Source organism: Pezoporus occidentalis, unplaced genomic scaffold, assembly GCF_034315485.1.
Source record: "Pezoporus occidentalis ecotype Australia unplaced genomic scaffold, CSIRO_AGI_Poc_V1 ctg181, whole genome shotgun sequence".
Classification (NCBI taxonomy): Eukaryota; Metazoa; Chordata; class Aves; order Psittaciformes; family Psittacidae; genus Pezoporus; species Pezoporus occidentalis.
This window is the reverse complement of record NW_026913652.1, coordinates 617,188-631,941: the sequence shown is the minus strand read 5'-3', so window position 1 is coordinate 631,941 and position 14,754 is coordinate 617,188. Positions and strand designations below refer to the sequence as shown.

Genomic DNA, 14,754 nt, shown 5'->3' with positions numbered 1-14,754 from the left:
TAAGTTTTGAACATGTTACGACCTTTGCATTTTTTGTAACAACCAGGTAACTTGAAGTTATTAATAATGAAGTATTTAGAAATGTTCTAATTCTAGGGTGACAAGTGACATGCACTGTGTTATCAGTTGGCTCTCTTGCATACCTTCTGAGGGAAGTAAATAGCTGGCACACTTGAAGACCTCTGGTTAAGATTATGTGGGAACAAGAGCAGGGAAACCAGAGGTGTTAGAGATAGACAGGCATGATATCTAGCAAATGCCTGCCTACCCTATTTGTGGTTCTAACCTTTGCTTTTTATTCTTCCCTAAACATTAACCCTGTTAAGAATTCTAAATGAAGAGTTATAGGAAAAGTTTAAGTGCAATTCCTTTTACCTTTTTTTGCAGCAGGTAATTCTACAGCCTAAAGCACCTCCTATGACAGTGTGACTCAGAGGCAAGAAGGGGGAAAGTAAAGCAAAGGGACAGTTACATTTTCTTCTAGACTCTTAGAATGCACAAGAATCAGAGCATGATAGATGTCTTCAGTGCATTGTTGCCTTCTGAAAAATACAGGAGCCCAGGACAGTGAGTCACCATAATGTTTTTAAAAATCTAGCCCCAGTTTCTTCCATTTTTATTGTACTGTGGAGGATCAAGACTATCCAGTCCCATCAAGAACTCCTGAAGCAGTTGATTGGCCTCATCTGTGCTCTCTTAAATCAATGGCACCTGCACAAGTGGCCCAGACCAGGATAGTGGTCATTCTACAGTGTTGCAGCCAGGAAAAGAAAGGAGAATTTGTCTGTACCTCATAGCATTGCCTTTGAAATAAAAGAGCCCTACCAGGGGCACAGTCCAGAACTGAAGCCTTTCTCTGTCCACTCTTCCATGTGTTGACCCCTGCTTTAAAGGAAATACTCCCCATCACGTGTCCTAGCATCCCTCTGTCAATATCAGACAGTCACCTGCAAGGTCTGCAGATGTCCTGTGGTGAACAGCTGATTTTCTTAAACATTGAGCCTTTGCTTTCTTCTCTCAGACTTTATAATAAAAGACCAGTCTCTGACTTAACAAAGTCTATTCTATACTGGGCTAAGTTCCCCTATTACATATGAACTTCATGGGCCATGTCAGCCACAGGTTTTATTTGAGATGCCTGCAGCCTAATGTTTTGCAGCTAAAGAATTACAACTACCTAACAAAGAATCAATAAACCTCAGCTTGTTCTGGTGTAGGTTTTCTTAAGCCTGTATTGGCAAAATTATTATAAATTGATAGTAATATGTCATTTTGAGCGGATCTCATGTCTTTTTTTCAAGTGTCAATTTTAAAAATATCTCAGGTGAAAAAAGGTGGATTATCTGTGCATAAAAATAAATGTATGTGTTATTAAATGCTGAAAGATGATTTTATGCACACTTTTCTGCTGTGCTCCTGTACTAAGTAAATATCATAGAATCATTGCGTGAGTGCATGAAAGTAAAAAATTATGACAGGTAATTTCTTTGATGTATTTTGCCTATGGGCAGGGATCGTCTGCATAAAGGTTATGATTTTCTAAAACTAAATCATCTTTTGTATGCAAACCAGCTAGAAATAAGAAGATTAGAGATCATTTATTATTACAGCTTTCATGTATTTAAAATTATTTTTCTTCCTAAGAAGCTAGTGTTTATAAGCACATGAAAATACAATAAGCCTGATAATAAGACTACACCTATATCGTTACACATCTATATCGGTGTTCATTAGGTGAAATTGGGAGCCAAGTCTTCCCAAGACAGAGTACCTTTTAGGCATTCTACAACCCCAAAACAATGTACTGGGCAAGATGAAGAATCTATTTTCCCCTTCCTCCTCCTCCCTTGAAGGTCAAATCATTACTCTGACCACTTAAGAAGAACTATCATGTTAAGCAGACAAGACCTCTTGTCGAGCATCCGGTCCCTGGCAGGGACCCGTAACAGACATCTAGCAAGAGCTAAATTGATGTGACCTGCTGCCTGGTATACTGTCCTAGTTGTTGGTCATTGGCAGCTTAATGACTTCCTGAGCCTGTGGTTGCATCTGTAGAGTGCCTAACAGCCACTGACAGATTGAGTGTAATATTCTTTAATCCTTTCTTGAGCCTGCGAGGGTTGCAGTTCGCTATATCTTCTCTGTGCATTCTCCTGGGAGAAGCATTTCAGATTAACAGAGAGGATGTCTGTTTTTTCAGGGATCCCTTCAAAAGAATACCTGAATGTACTTAACAGGAGCAGGACACAAAGCAGTTTCCACAGTATGTGGTAGAACAGGCAGAAAAGAGGCACTAAGGCTGAATTTCTAAGTGAGACAGGCTTATGAGAGGAGCGCAAACACTGAGCTGCTGCATAGTTGCTAGCACACTATGGTATAGTTTCAGTCTGTGTAAGCCAGCACCCTTTGAAAAATGCTTGTCTGAGTATGGTTCAGGCAATAGCATGTGCCCGGCTGTTCCCAACTTTCATATGCTGAAGCCCTACCCCTGAGCACAGCCCTTTTTCTATACTTAGACATCTTAAATTGAAAGAAAAGACATGCAAAAAAAATGTTTTAAAGTCACATAATCACCACATAGAACACAAAGGAGACGCAGAGCCAGCTCTGTACAGTGTGGACATTGCCATTTGGCCCAAGGCAAGGGAACAGCCCCTGCCCTTGTGTCACTTAACAGAATGAATGGATCCAGGGAGACTTGGAAGCTGATGAGAAAAGCAGGAAGCATACCCCCAGCCACACCTCAGAGGTGGCAGAGAAAGTGACTTTTTTTATGAACCTGAGGAGTTGTGTTGAACTGATTGCATGTCAGAAATCCAGTACACTGCTGGAGTAAGTGTAAATCTGAATCCAACAAGATAATTAGGAGGCTTGTAAACCTTCTTAAATTATATTGTTCTCAATATGACCTTCTGTCCTTTAAAACAAGTTTATTCTCCTAGTTTATGTCCTTTCATCTCAAAAACATTAAAGCTTAGCCAAACTCAAACTAGTGAAGCTTTCACAGAGGAATTCTGAAGTTTCCATGAGACCCATGCACGGACACTCTCATAAAACATTGACAGGAGCTGTACCTTTCAGCTGTTCTGAAAAGGACATTTACCTTGGTCCACAGGAAAAATTATGAGTAATTATACAGTCACTCCTCTGTGAAAGTTGTCATGTATTAGTCATCATTAAACGTATACAGTATGGTACTCTTGAACAGGTGCCTGTGCCCCACAACCTTCGCAATGCAGCCTTCAAAGGCTAATGGGCAAGAGATATAAGTAACTCTTTTCTTTAATCACAGGTATAGCAGCCATAAAGCGCTCACATAAATTTCTCCTCAAAAGGGCTCTGGTCTTCCAGATTATCTCTCATCATAATCTTGGTCCAAGCAAGCTGTGCCAAGCACCATTTTTGGACAGCTCAGTGTGACACACAGAATTTAACTACACCTCTTCCAGACCGTTCCCACTGTGAAAAAGTCTGGAAGCTAGCTGCATGTAGTTAAAAATATGTTGGTTCTTTCAGTTTCTAGTTTTCAGAAATCTGAACTTTTTTTTTTTATATTGAAGTTATCTCTCAGCAGACATAAATTCCTGTAACAAAATCAAGTTCTGTCATTGAATTCACATAGTTTGCTTCATAATTGATCTCATAAAAGTTGATTTCTCAGCTCTTAAGAAAAAAATCAAATCAAAGGGAAAACACAAGAAACGTGAGAGCATTTAAAAGGAGAAGCAGCATTTGCTGCAAACAGTGCATACTGGTCATATAGGTAACAAATATTCAGCCTTTCTTGTTCATCTTCTCAGTGGCTACTCATCCTACAAAGAATAGAAGAAGACAGCTAGGTTAAAGACACATGGAAACTGAGAAAAACAAGAACTGGAGCTTCAGTTCAAGGTTGCCTTATAAAAAATGCTAAATATATTCACCCTATAAATCATTTCAGATGCCTCTATCTCTGAATCCACAATGCTGTCAGTGCTTTCCAACACGTCATCAATTTGTTGTGGAGAACAAAATGGAATGCTAACTTGGGAGGGTTCCTTTTTTCCATTGGCACTTTCTGGTACAAGTAATCACTAGCTCCCTAGGTTGTCACAACGGAGAAATTAACATACTGAATTTAGCTAGACAAACTGGGCCTAATTTGAAGCATTCAGATGAGCTCCTATTACACATGGTGAATGTTCATAGAGAGGACATTAACAAATTTGTGAACATGATGAGAAGAGGCAAAAACAATCCCTTGAGTAAAAAATGAAAGGGACAAAAGTAGAGGTATTTCCTTCTCATGACCTGGTTCAGAATGGTTAACAACATATATTTTTCTTTGCTGCAAATGGCATTTACTAACATGCAAGTCAAAATTGAGTGACAGTAATAATATAACTCCAAGAAAAAAGATTTTAGATGTTCATAATCCATAATATGGTGAATTCGCTGTTTTCACTCTTCCTCAATGTACCTTCAGAAGCCTAAATCCACTCTTCGTACAGTACATTAAGAACTTGATGCATAGGGATTTTACACCATGGCACCAATTAAACTACATGAAAGTACTACATCTGAATTCCCACATGCCCTCAGCAGAAAAGGTACTTCTAATGGTTTTTAACTCGTTTTCCTCTATGAGTTTTTCTCTGTAAGTTTTCTACCTTTTATGTCATCAAGAATTGCAGCGCAGTTTGCATGTTTTGCAGTCCCTATGTCCATGTGTTCTAATCATGTGGTTTTCTTTTTCAGTTGAATTTCAGCAGAATTACGCTGCAGGTTCTGATGGATAGGGCAGAAAGTGTTGATACACTGCACTGATTTCCACTGTTGTCTCCACCTGCCAAATTGGATCCTGACTTTGTTCATTTATTCTATTAATTTACTTACTGTCTTTGTTTTTTCTGATCATGTTTTCCATCTTGTTTTCCTTTGAGTGCCTTTTGTTTCCCTCTTTTCTACCTGCTATCTTGATTTTCTTCTTAACTATTAACAGAGTATTTTCTCATTATACTGGCCTACATGGTTCCAAAAATTTTATCAGATCTTTTTGCCTGAAAAACAAAATGTGGGGAAGCCATGTCACAGGTCTTCAAAATAGAGCTGTGACTTTATTTTATCAGTGATATATTCCCTCTTCACTTATATAAGATTATATGATGTTCTGGACAAATTTTGACTTTATGTTAGTATCATTATGTGTAGAAGAATTTCAGTTTCTACAATGCAGATGCTGAGACTGTGGTTTGGCCCAATGCATTGAACAGGAATGTGGAAGCATTTTTAAAAAAGACCACTAGTTTTGGGTTTGATCTTATATGCACTTGTTCTAGTAGAGGAAAATCTGCTTCCATCTTGTATGCACAGGAACAGAAAGAAGAGGCCACTCTACAAAGCAAGACAAAGCAAGAGCAACCACTGCACAGACTGTGCTCTCACCACAGCACAGGTCCATCACAGCTGAACAGGCTGGGCAGAATAAGGCTGCTGATAACTGGTCCCTTCAATGGCTCCATACACAGTGAGGTGGTGAATGAGGTCCAGGAAGTCTAGTCTGGCGCAGCAGGAGATGGAAGCAGAGACAGAACTGTAAACCAGGCTGCACCATGGGCCCAAGAGTCAATCTAGAAGGTAGGGCTGAGGGTAGGTCCACTAACAACATAGCTCATGCAGGGTTATGAAAGGCCATGGTCTGAGCTTACGTGTTGCTCCTGGGCCTTGGGCAAAGGGTAGAGGTTCCAGGTGAGGCTGGTCCAAGCAATTAAATGCTATTGGTACACATTCACAGTCTTCACAGTGTGGACTTAGATGAATTTCTTAGTGGCAGGCTTTTCAGCTCTTTCATCTAATTCCTACCTACTTCAAATTACAATCAAATGGGCTGTTTAAATGTCTTTAGAAACCTGGCTATAAGTACAAATGATACTGAGCTGTTAGACACCTAAGAAGCTTTCAAGCACATCCTTAAGGTCAGTAAGGCCATTTATTTTGTAAGCAAACGTTTGTGTTGCATTTTAGCTTTAATCCTCTTCTCTCCTAGCTTTTTTGTCTTTAAGATGGTGTTCTCATGAGGATTAAATAGTTCACATCTGTATTGCATGTGAGGAGCAAAAGTTTCTACAAGCTGCAAACTGTTATGGTACAGGTTACTTTACATGCTAATCCTAACTTTATAAGCATCCTAACATTAACCATATAAGCTAACTGACAGAAGATTTCCCGTTCAGACTTCTCCATCTCTATGCGCTTGTGCTTTGATCAGTTTGTTCTGCATTAACAAGCATGTGGAAAGTCAAAACCAGTTTCCTCATAGATTGTTAGTAGGTGAGACAGAGGGGCAATGGCAAAGAAGCATTAACCTCAGATGTGTGAAGCTTGACAGATCTGTAGTTTTTTTTAATAAATAGCCTGAACTCCCATAATGCCTCATGAAACATCAAAGAGAGACAGAACAAAGCACATAAAATCATAGAATCACCGACTGGTTTGGGTTGAAAAGGATCTTAAGATCATCTAGTTCCAACCCCCCTGCTAAGGGCAGGGACACGTCACCCTAGACCATGTCACCCAATACTCTGTCCAACCTGGACGTGAACAGCCAGGGATGGAGCATTTACCGCTTCTTTTGGCAACCTGTTCCAGTGCCTCGTCACCCTCATGGTAAAGAACTTCTTCCTTCTATCTAACCTGAACTTCCCCTGTTTTAGTTTGAAACTATTACCCCTTGTCCTATCGCTACAGTCCCTGATGAAGAGTCCCTCATGAGACCACAAGTATGAGATGAGACTGAATTCAGCTTGAATGTACTTTGTAACAGATAGGGACTGGCTCTCAATGTCCAGTGGACAGAACCTACTGCACTATTGATCTTGTAAACTCCAAATGCCATCATCCCCTTTGACTTGGGAACTGCAGCTGAGACACTTGGCAGGGCTTCAAGGGCATCTGTGGGAGAAGAGGCTGCCATACTGTGAATGTGAAAAGGGTCAGATCAACCTCTGATGCATTTCTTGATATCTATATCTAGTGGACATTATGCACCTATTTGTCATTTTCAAGGCTTGCTTTGGATTTTTAACAGTTCAGCTATGTGGCTGTATAGCTGACTTACTAATTCTGTAGTAGTGCTATCTTTGGAAGCTGAGCCATCACTAGCTGATTGCTGTAGCAATATATTGAGCCAAATTTACCCTGATATGACCGCTTTGCTCAGGGCAGCCACACAGATCTGTTTATGGGATTTCCAGACAGCAATTCACATCCTCCCAATGCTGAACACTTTCTATTTCAGGTCTGCATATCCAGGCTTGGCTCAACACTGCATTGCTTCACATTTATGCTGGTAGAACTCCTTTGGACAAGTTGGTATAAAACTGGAATGGCCTTATTGTCATTTTCAGGACACTAAGACTACCTCCTTCAGATGAGGCTGAATAGACATACCCTGTTCCAAATTGGTACCTCAGCATGTATTTTTCATTTAAAGCTCTTAAGTATTTGCTGTATGTTTCTGAGCACCACTATTGGATTACTCTGATTTGTTTTTTCCCACAGAAAACTGGTATTAAGTGGTCCTTTTCCCAGCAATAATAATCCCATTTACTATAAATTATTTTATTTGTAGTACCTTGGAGACACTGTAGTGCTTTTACATAATAAAAACCCCCATTTATTTATGAATATTTTGAAGCTTGTTTTCAAATTTTTTGTTTGTTTTTCTCATTTTTAAAGTGGAAATCACTGAATTTTATGGGAAAATAACTGCTATTACAAAAAAAAAACATTTATACAAGTATAACTTCATGTGAAAGGAAAGAAACAAAGAAATGCCTATTTCTTAAAAATATAAAGGAAAATATGAACTTTGTGTAGATGAAAAGTACATGAAACAAGAAAACTATTCACTGAACTAAGCTTCCCATTGACATTTACAGTACAGGTTACAGTTGTCTGCGTGAAAGAGATGTCCGATAATAACACAGGTTTTCAAAATCAAACTTGCACCAGCATGAGTCAGATTTTTAGGCAAGTCTGGCTAGAAGGAGGAAGCTTTAAAACCTAATTTTAGAGGGAAGGTGAGGTCATGGTACATGCTAAGGATTTGCATAATCCTTCTTACATAATCCTAGCAATAGAGTAGTCAGGTAGGTCTGTTCAGTGTACACTGGCAGAGAGGATGCACAAGATACCATAGTAGCCTAAAAAATAAGCAAGCCAATTTTGTTTTCCTAGTATTTATGGAATATGGTCCAGATGTGGAATTATTCTGTGACCCTCTAAAAGGCGCCAGTGTCCCAGGGTACCTTCTGGAGACCTGAACCAGCTGTCCCAGTCCAGCGCCATGGTTCCCACTGAGAGGTAGGCACCTGGATGGGATGGGATGGGATTTCCAGGGTGTTCCTCTATAATCTGTCCTCTCAAGATGCATAAATGATAGGTAGGACATTGAAAGAATTTAACACTGTCCCATTAGCACTTCTTAAATTCACTGTAGGAAAGATGTAAATACTGCTCCTCGAGGAAGACTCTCTGACCAGTGTTGTGTGAGAAACCGCATGCCTAGCTAATGGACCAGGCAGCAGGGGGGGGGATGAGACATCGTATGGAAAGGGCGGACTGTGTAGCATGGAGAGGCTGACACCTGAGTCAGAGGTGTTAATGCCTTTATGTAAATGACACAAATTTTATTTCTGATTTTTTTTTTTTCTGGTTCCCTGTACCTGCCTGTGCCTACCTGTGCCTGTAACCATTCAAAGCTTAGAGAGAGCATAGTAAATGTGTGTAAGCACATACAGGTGGAGTATGTGTTTGAAACATTATTGGTTCTGTTCAGCAAATGCATTTTATTCCCACCTGGCAGGAATGAAAGTCTACCACAGACACAGATCAGTGGATTTGATGCTTTGAGTGTACAGATGTTTTTTCAACTGTCCCTAATTCAAAGACATTGTCAGACCTCTTCTTATGTGAAGGGCTAATGAAAATGAAGCAAAAGCTACAAATCTATGTTTACCATAGGGGTCATGGCACACATGAAAAGTAAGTATTGAATCATGCTATCAAAACCCTGCCTTTGCTGAACTGGCTATAAGGCTTAACTAATAAGAAGTCAAGGTTTTCAAGCTTGTAATGATTTTGCTCTGGTGAGGCTACCTTCCTGTGACTTTGATGGTTGTTTTGTATGAACATTTGTTCACCTATTTTTTATGGAAGTGGTTGTCAGCATTTACATTTATTATCATTCTCATGCATCACTATCATCAGCCTTTGATCTGGCTGGTTTTTTAGACAGTTATTATTGTGTTTAGAATACTGCGTTACACTGGTAAAGCTAAATGTACCATATGAATTATAAATAATAACTGGTACAGTTTTTCTTCCTACATACTTAGAGCAGGTTTTTTTCAGGCTAACCAACATGACTTCATGTTTGAGAAAGTACATGCAAAGGTAATCAAAAACATTTTTAACAGTGACAATGAAGGATTTTCATGTGCCTGGATCAGTTTCACAGATGCTCAGTGTGAATGACTAATGTTCAACAGCTGGTCAGGCACATGAAATAGCAGCAGAGATGCTCTTCTTTAGGGTCAAGAAATACACAAAAAATAGAATCTCTTCTACCCCAGCAGTAAATACTGCACATGCCTATAGTGAGCTTTTTTATGGAGTGCTGTCAAAATAGGGTGCAAATCTTTGCATTCAATTTATGCACTGCACAGAAGCTACAATTAAGAGGAAGGGCCACATTGATTTTTCCGGTAAGAATTCTTTTTTTTTTTTTTTTTTATTATTATTCTTAGCTCTCTAAGAGCCAAGTTATTAGCTATCCATGGAGGTTGCAGGATGTTTGAACTCTGCTTTTTAGTGGCAAGAAAGTGAGATTAATGAGAGTTCTAGTGTCTCTCTGCTGACAAGAAGCCCATTTCCATTTTTGCTTTTAAGGGGAAGAGCTGCATTTCTCGTAATTTGCAGGAGAGGCATCAACTAGATATAAAGAAAAGAATATATATTCAGCCTCTCTCCTGAGACATGTCATCCTGGTTTTCACACTTACTGGCAAGTGAGCATGCAAAAACACTGCACTGTTGTGTTTGTTGAGCAGTCAAGTGCAGACTTCAGTAGACTGGGACTTCATAAACCACTCACTCGACTTACCCTAGTCAATTAACCCACATGTTGACTTTGCATTCTCCTCCTGGGCTTCTGTTTGCATGTTTTCCCTCTGTCTGCTGCAGATAGTTTTGCAGAAATCAGTGCTGAAACAGGGTCAACCCCTGTGTCCTTTGTCAAACAGCTTTTCCCTGGTGAAGTTTGCCTTTGGGAGCTGTGGGCTGTGGGGAGAGAAGCACTACACAAACTGTTCTCTGTTTCCACTGGTTTGTGTGCACAGAGCTCTAACAGATTTGTATTTGCCCTTAAATCTTGCCTGGCATCTTTTGATCAATTGTGCAATCACTAATTTCCTCCTTTTCCGAATCCACATGTATAAGCACTGATAAGAGGCTGCACAAAGCCTTCTAGCCCATGTGGTTTCTGTAATGTAGTGTTTAACTCCTAGGCTTCTCTATTTAATGGAATCACAGAACACCTCAAGTTGGAGGGAACCCATAAGGATCATCGAGTCCAACTTCCTGCTCCTTGCAGGACTACTTAAAACTAAATCAGGTAACTAAAACCATCATCCAAATGCTTTCTTGTGAACAGTAGATGAGTTCCCAAGAACTGCCATACATAGGGTGTCCAAGAATGGTTAGCAATATATTCCTTAGAACCTTCAGCTGTAGCTTTTATGGCAGTCCTGATCAGACAGCATTAAATAAATTCCATTTCTTTTCACTATGGAGAGCAAGAAAGAGCTGACTGAGGCAGCGGGGAATTAAATGAGCAATGTAAGGACTTTCCCCACTTTATTAGCACCGCAGGTCATTTTGGTAGCAGTATCTCCTCTTCTAACCCTCCAGCTTTTTGGGTAGTGTCAGTTTGGAAGCTTTAAACCTGGCCAATTAAAAAAAAAAAAAAAGAAAAGAAAAGAAAATGTTTGTTGAAAAAGATACTTCTCAGTTATTGTTTGTTTTTTTATCAGAAAATTACAGTCTGCTCTGTTCTCCTGGAGAGTAAAGCACGTTGTTATGTAGTCTAGACACTTCTATAGGAAGGCAGGATTCCCATTCTCGGAATTAAATGTATTGTGATGGCTGTCCCCTCATACCTGTTTCTCATCTGTTTCTAGCTCCGCAGCTGTCTTCAGTGCTGAACATTCTGTCATAGATTGCTGCTGTATTTAAAGAAGGAGGTAGCTGAAAGGAAGCAGGCTCACTGTATTATCATCCCGATGTAGGTGAGGACGAGTGAGTAGGAATATCTAAGCTGTTCCTGTCTGCAGGTTTTATAAGGTCTGCAAAGAGAAAAAGAGAAGCAAGTGGTATCACAACTGTTATTGGCCGGGAAGGCACCTGTAAGTGTCTGCCAAGCAGGGCTTCCAAGGTCCATAAAAGAGTCGTAACTTTAGCCCAGCGATGGCCAGGCAATCTAAGCTGCATTCATTTCTGGGGAAAACTTGGCTTTTCAACTTTTGGCTGCTCTGGGATTAGGAAGAAGGAGACACTGGATTTGAGGATACTGAGATAGATGGAAAAAGAAGGGATCTGATGATGAAGACATTTTTACAGCAACTGAAAAGGTGGAGTGGAAGGGAAGAGCATATTTGTTAGGAAGTGGATAAAGGGAAGAACACATTTGCCAGGAAGTGGATAAAGCCTTAATCGGGCTAATTAAGAGCTATTCCTATACCTGTGGCCCTGACAGCCTTCTAGTATTATGGTAGTAATGGTGAGTCTGTTGAGGAGAAAGGAGTCATGTGAGACTCATGCAGCAGTGAAGGCAGAGAGCTGGGAAGAAGGAAAGTGATGTGTTTGGGAGTGCTGTGGAAGGCGGGCAATAGAAGGACAAAGGGAGATCTGGATGGAAACATAATGTTATGCTGAGAGCTTGCAATCTTCAACTTTATGTTATAAAAAAGCATCAGGGAAGTACTGAATGAAACACCACCGTAAGTCTTATAGCTATTCCACACTGACATCTTATTTGTCTGCCTTTGGTCTAAAAAGGTTATCTCTCCTCTGTGCTTCAGAAATACAGCATGGCTAGTGGAATGATCAAAGTCTGAAGTAAATGGCTTCTGATTTTGTTTAATCGAGAGTGCAACATAAAATTAAAAAATCAAAGCCATGTACAGCCTAATTTCATTATTTCCAAACATGTTTTCCACAGTCACTCTCTGAGCTAATTTTAGCATTGTAGAACAATGGGAGAAAAAATGTACATGATGGAGTACTGTACATGAGGCAGCAGAGGCTTTTGCAGCCTCTCCAGCTTCTGAGTCAAATGGGATGTCCAAATTTGCCATTCTTCAGAATCCCCTTGCTTGTACAAGCTTCCCTGACATTGCCTGAGCCTGCAATTTTACTCCTTCCTACAATAAGTGTTATTGCTTATAAATCACCATGGCTGAATATATATATGCAATCTGCTTAATAACTGTTTTGATGTATTGTCCTAGTGCATCACTTACTGCGTCTCTTACTGTATCACTTTATTATAAGCGTAAAGTGGTCTCAGACTACCCCAACTGCTGGACTATTTTATCTTTCCTGTTACAGTTGAAGAGGTATAACACAGGCTCTTCAGGCCTTATTTATAGTAGTTATAGTGGTGTACTTACTTCCTTGGGGAAAAGACATGTAAACTTGTAAAAAAGCTGTTTTGTTGTGAATGTCTCTACCAGTTCCTGGAATTCAATAGCTTTACTGACTTTTAAGCTGGCACAACTATGGCTTTAGACCTTGAATAAACCTCAGTGAAAGAGAGCTAAGCTACTTCAAACTACCTTGCTTCTCATGTGGGCAAAACATACAGAGACAGCTACAGTTATCGTGCAGAAACTTATTTTGTCTATGTAGGGACACCTCTGGGGTGTCTGCCAGCACAGTTGTCAGAGGTGTGTGCTAGTTTTATCCCACACCCTTAACAAGCGTGTCTCTGCCAGTAAAACTTCCAAGTTTAGACTGGCTGTAGTGTGAATGCCCCCGTACCATCAAGGCTTTTTTTCTGTATTAGAAGAGGACAATGTTGTACCACTGTAAGTACCTTTATCATCACACTTATATTAGGGGCTATATCAGCATAAGCTCTTTGGTACAAGTGAGAGTTAGACCATTTATCTATCAGACACCCTGCTGCAGATGAAAGAGCCAAGTTACAATCAGCTCTGAACCCCTGAGGAAAAGCTGCAGGATTTGCTGACTGAATCACAGGAAAGATTCACAGTGCCATGCATCTGCAATGCTGGTTTTGAAAAGAAGTACAGGAGTCAAGTTCTAAAAAATCCAACACTTACTGTAGCAACCTGATGGGCCACTACATGTTCCCTGTCTGGTGGAATCACCCATGTTTGCAGGGTTTGTTTAGCAGGCCAAGGTTTTTTGATCTTGATACTCCATGCATTCTTAATGAGATATGATTCTGTGGCCTCTTCAAAGGTTTTCTTAAGCTGCAGACATGTCTGCACCTAGATTTCATCTCTTATTTTCAGTAAGATTATTCAAAGGAAAAAAAAGGCTCAGCTGACAAAACCCTTGAGTGTAAGAACAGCATGACAGGATAAAAAGACATGCATTAACCTTACAATTTTAATAGCTTGCTTATGAAACTACAGCCCTTCATGTTCATCTGTGTAACCACAATACCTTTTCATGTTATGTCGCTTACCAGTTGCTGAGGGACATATGATTTGTGTGCTTTTTACACAGACTGTGAGGGACTGGAAGTATTTTACTAGACATTCTGTGTACCCTGCTGTTGAGTGGCAACTGTTTTCTCTATTTTCCAGGGAATTCCAGAAGTACAGTTTCAGGATTGTTACCATTACAAAACCAAGTTGAAAGAAACCTGAAATATCTTCCAGGGAACAGAATTTCCTTACATTTGTCCTTTGCCTGAGATCTTCAGGCTCTTGAGCTTGGAGAGTTTCCTGGCAAGGACATTACTTTGTATTTAGGATGATTTCAGTGCAATGTGGAGAAGCTGAGGAATGCAACGTGTCTGTGTGTATCAGTGCTTACATAAGAGGATGTATAGGAAGCAGGTACTTGCAGCATTAGTACCTAATGTTTAGACTCTGGAGGTGATGTTACTGATATTACCTGAAACACCAAACCCTTCCCTGTCCATACACAAAAGATTGCAATGTTTTTCTACCTTTTAATAGTGAGGAATCATCCTTTTATGTAAATTATTTGTAACATGCCAGTGAAGGGTCCTGGGAAAATGTTAAAAAAGGATTGACTCTTGTCTCTGTCAAGCAGTAGTAAACTGTTTTGGATAGGCAATAGCAGGATTTAGAAGCAAAGACTTCCATTTATCTGAACTTCTGCCAAAGTCCAGGGTGAAGCAAGACAAAATCCTAACCTGAGCAGGAGAAAGCATTTACTTGTATTGACTCTGATTATTGGAGTACACTGCAATGTCCTACATCAACACGCCACCCCAGGCTGTGGGGTGGCATGGCATGTTCTTGCTTTGCTCACAGAACTAACACAAAACACATCTATCTGTAGAGTTAAAGCAAAGTGAGAAGCTGAAAACTTTTCACTAATGTTTCAGTTGGGCTGTTTGCTGATTTTGATTGTTTTTATAAGAAAAAAAATACTACAGTCTAGTCCTCCTTCTCAGACAGACCAAAAACAAATGATGGAACCTCCAAGACTT

At 39.9% G+C, this 14,754-nt stretch overlaps 1 long non-coding RNA gene across 1 annotated transcript; it reads left to right on the top strand.

The window, feature by feature from the left end:
- Positions 1–8,849: 8,849 nt before the first annotated feature.
- LOC134162005 (uncharacterized) lies at positions 8,850–13,963 on the top strand. The gene is made up of 3 exons (XR_009964160.1): positions 8,850–9,024; positions 11,219–11,326; positions 13,877–13,963. It is a non-coding gene; the product is annotated as an uncharacterized LOC134162005 (long non-coding RNA).
- The last annotated feature ends 791 nt before the right edge of the window (positions 13,964–14,754 follow it).